Source organism: Hippopotamus amphibius, chromosome 3 (assembly GCF_030028045.1).
Source record: "Hippopotamus amphibius kiboko isolate mHipAmp2 chromosome 3, mHipAmp2.hap2, whole genome shotgun sequence".
Classification (NCBI taxonomy): domain Eukaryota; kingdom Metazoa; phylum Chordata; class Mammalia; order Artiodactyla; family Hippopotamidae; genus Hippopotamus; species Hippopotamus amphibius.
In genome coordinates, this window is record NC_080188.1 from 114,823,585 (window position 1) to 114,828,135 (window position 4,551).

General features: G+C 45.2%; 1 pseudogene; it reads left to right on the top strand.

Annotated features, from left to right (window-relative positions):
- The first annotated feature begins 281 nt into the window (after window positions 1-281).
- Window positions 282-1,282, top strand: LOC130848718 (olfactory receptor 10V1-like; annotated as a pseudogene).
- The last annotated feature ends 3,269 nt before the right edge of the window (window positions 1,283-4,551 follow it).

Sequence of the window (4,551 nt, forward strand, 5' to 3'; positions counted from 1 at the left end):
GGGGCGTGGCACTTTCAGATACCACCTCTACGAGGTGGGTGTCGCACCCTTCCCATGTTTAAAAGGAGAGTGCTGACATCCTTGACTTTTCCAAGATCAGACAGCTAGTAGATTAAGTAGTGGGAGAGGCAAGATCATGTTAACCGAACTCCAAAGGAGGCAATGAGGGTAAAGACCCTTGATGATTGCAGACTGTGTTTCTAACACAGCTGGACCTGCGCCAAGCTCAGGGACACAGGAGGGTCCCTTTGCCCGTGACTTCCTTCCTGGTACCAGGGCTAATGGAAGAGCACAACCAGACAAGAGCAGTCCACTTCCACTTCCACCCCTTCTCAACAGACCCAGCAGTGGCATCCCTTGTATTTGTGGCCTTCTTGCTGTTGTACCTCAGAAGCCTCGTTGGAAACATCACCATTGGGCTCACAGTGTGGCAAGACCACTGCCTCCATACCCCAATGTACTTCTTCTTCTTTGCACTGGCCATGCTGGAGATTGGCTACTCCACCAACATTGCTCCCCTGACTCTGGCTGGCGTCCTTTCCATGGGGAGGATGCTTCTCTCTCTCCCTGGCTGTGGGGCCCAGATGTGCTTCTTCATCCTTCTTGGGGGATCTGACCGTGTCTTGCTTGGTGCCATGGCCTATGACAGGTACGTGGCAATCTGTCATCTGTTGCGTTACAACCTCATCATGAGTTGGCAGCTCTGTGGGCAAATGGCAGTGGTTTCTTTAGGGCTGGGATTCCTGTTGGCACTGCCTTTGACTATTCTGATCTGCCTCCTTCCATTCTGTGGCCACAACGAAATCTATCACTTCTTCTGTGACATGCCTGCTGTTATGCACCTGGCCTGCGCAGACACCCCCATGCACGAGGCAGCTCTCTATGCCGTCAGGACGGCCGCTGTGGCCAACCCTTCCTCCTTATCTGCCTCTCCTATGGCTGCATCGTGGCCGCCTTCTGGAGGATGGATTCAGTCCAGGCAAAGCACCGGGCCTTCTCCACTTGTTCCTCCCACTTCCTGGTGGTTCCCCTGCCATACGGGTGTTGTACCCTTATCTACCTTCGCCCCAGCTCCAGCTGCTCCCCAGAAGAGGGCCGGGCAGTGTCTGTTGTCTACAGCTTTTTCTCACCAGTGCTGAGCCCCTTGATCTACAGCATAAGGAATCAGGAGGTGACAAATGCAATGAGGAGACTTGTGGCAAGAATGTGCTGGTTCAAGGAGCCAGAAATATTCCTTCTTAGAAAATATATTCCCCAAATCAGAAGTACAGACCTGATCTGAAGGACAGGAAGCTCAGAAAGGAAAAGGAGGGAGTGGAGCGATGACTGTCCCATGGCTGTCTTGCCTGAGAAATGCTAATCAGCACTAATTCATCCACTTAAAAAATTATTTATTTATTTATTTTATTGGCTGTGTTGGGTCTTTGTTCTGCACACAGGCTTTCTCTAGTTGCAGCAAGAAGGGGCTACTCTTCATTGTGGTGCACGAGCTTCTCATTGTGGTGGCTTCTCTTGTTGCCAAGCACGGGCTCTAGGCACATGGGCTTCAACAGTTGCAGCACAAGGGCTCAATTGTTGTGGCTCATGGGCTCTAGAGAGCAGGCTCAGTAGTTGTGGCACACGGGCTTATTTGCTCCACAGCATGTGGGATCTTACTAGAGCAGGGATTGAACCGGTGTCCCCTGCATTGGCAGGCAGATTCTCTTTTTTTTTTTTCAAGCACTTTATTGGAAAATAATTTCTTTACACTCTTGTACCAGCTTTTGAGGTACACCAAAGTGAATCAGCTATATTTATACATATATACCCATATTCCCTCCCTCCTGCTTCCCCTCCCACCTTCTCTGTCCCGGCCCTCTTAAGGCATCACCTATCATGGAGCTGATCTCCCTTTGCTATACAGCAACTTCCCACTAGCTACCTATTTTACATTTGGTAGTGTATATATGTCTATGCTACTCTCTCACTTCATCCCAGCTTCCCCTTCGCCCCCCACCCCTCAAACCCTGTGGCAGATTCTTAACCACTGCACAACCTAGGAAATCCCCATTCACTTTTTGTTAGACTCCAATGATGAAACCCTGGACTGGTCTCTGCCTACATAACCAGCCTCCTCTCTCATCATAGCGCTTAGAATAAGGACCAGCACAGGAATGTCAGTGAAGAAAAGAATGAATGAATGGATGGATGAGATGATGACAGCAGTTGATAACGCAGATGCTTTGAGAATGGACCATCATGTACATTTCAGGCTGTAGGTAACATTCTCTTACAAAGGTGCAGAGCCAGCATGACTAAGCACAGGCAACAGAGTACAAAGGTTAGAGCTAAAGGAATAGACCCAATATGGAGTCAGGTTTGTCGTTCTTTGTAACAGCAGTATTACCAACCCAGGCCCTTGTAGTCTTTAATCAACAGAAATTGATAAGAGGCCAGATGAGAATTTCAGGCAAGGCTTTAGGAGGGGCTCGCGCCGCAGCATGAGGGAGAAAAAATAAGTAGCAGGTGCCCTTGCTCGCTCTGGAGAGGAGCTGCTTAAATGCGGTGACACATGGGATGGGTCTGTGGGTTGGGCAGGAGGTGTAGCTTAGGTGGTCTGCCCACCCCTTTGGTAGTGCTGTGATCATGGGTCACATGCAGTACCCTGCCTTTGCTCCCAGCACCTCAGAAATGGCAGTTGGTTTGTAGTCTTTTTGTCTCTTATTGTTCATAATTGCCCTAAATGTACATATGTGCAGTTTTTTCTAGTCTCTTACAGTTTCTTTGTATTCTGTTACTCAAGATGTTTGTCCCAGGTGCAAGCACTCTGGTCAAGGGGCCCAGGTCCCAGCCTATCTCAGTAGAGTCATCTGCTTCCCGTCACAGGAGATGGGCTCCTGTGATCCTTGCAAGAGGATCCCCAAACAACAATAGATAATGAGCAGGGCTGTCATGGAAATTGGTGGAGAGGACCAGAAGGAGGATTGAGAGTAGGGAAGGATATTTCCAAGATATCATCCTTAAAGAGAAAAAGAAAAGAATCCCATTCTTTTGTTGGTGTTGCCAATGCGATAAATGATAAAAGCCACCCTATTCCATATCTGATTGTGCTACACACAAGGAAGAGGGGGAAAGTGGGGAAAGACAATATGAAAACTTGATGGCAGGAATTCCTGGGACCCTTGGTCAGGCAACAACATTAAGAAGTACAGGAGGGACTTCCCTGGTGGTCCACTGGTAAAGAATCTGCTTTCCAACGCAGGGGATGCCAGTGTGATCCCTGGTCAGGGAACTAAGATCCCACATACTGTGGGGCAACTAAGCCTGTGCCACAACTGCTGAGCTCATGTGCCTCAATAAAAGATCCTGTATGCCTCACGGAAGACCCTGCATGCCACAACTAAGACCCGATGCAGCCCAAAATAAATAAATAAATAAATAAAAGTACAGGAGCATAGAGAATTTTGAATAGTGCCAGTATGGAGATTCAATAAATATTTTATTGATAACAATAGTATTGGTTGAAATTAATGTTGTTTCTCTAATTATTTTTAATTTATTCTATTCCCAATAGCCTTACATAAAAGATGTGAAGAGGCTTAAAAATACATTGAATTCAAAAGTTAAAAACACCTAGTCAAGAAGATTGGAGTGAAGGCAAGATTCAGGCAGGATTATAAAGGATGTAGTAGTAAGATTTCTACGCAGAAATGTAAACCGTGTGCTTCTCTGCCGTGTATATAGTCGTCACCTACAGGTATTTGAGCTTCCTAGTAGCCAAAGTAAAGAATAAAATACAATTAAATTTGAGAATTTTAAAGGTCATATAATTTATAGATATAGGGTGAAATTTAACACTTTTTTTGGTTAAATCTCAGATGTAAAAGAATCTTTCCTTACTGCTTCTCAAAAGAGAATACAGCATATTTAACAATGTATCAACAATTATAACAGAAACACGAGTTATCATTTATTGAGCCCTGAAGTATGTGACAGACATTGTTTTAGGTGCTTAGTATATGTTAAGTTCCTTGAGTCCCACAAAATATTATGAGATAGGTACCATTATTATCTTCATTTTACACATAAAGAACTGAGGCTCAGAGAGGTTAAGTCATCTTCCCAAGATCACACAGGTAGTAAGGGCTGGCACAGTTTCACTCCAGAGCCTGGACCTTAGCCAGTATAACATATAGTAAATTTGAAATGAATTTTCGAGGGCTAATTGTTAATGTCAGCTGATGGTGTAACACTGATGTTCAAGTCACTTAAAGCAGTACAGGAAGGAATAATCACAGTCAACAAAAGGATACAGCTCTCTGATGTTCTAACTTGATTTTAGGGAATAAACCTAAAACTATTAGAGCCTGATTGGCAGGCATGTCTTTCAGGAAGTGCTTCACAAACACTGTTTTACTCAACCAGGGTGTTGATGAAATGAGTCTACTGTAACAGAAACCCGGCCATGAGAAAGTAAGACAGGTGAGCAAATTGAAAACGCAGCTCTTTAGACCCATACCCTCTTCGCGTTAGCAAACACAAATCCTTTGAGATATATTTTAAGATTTGATT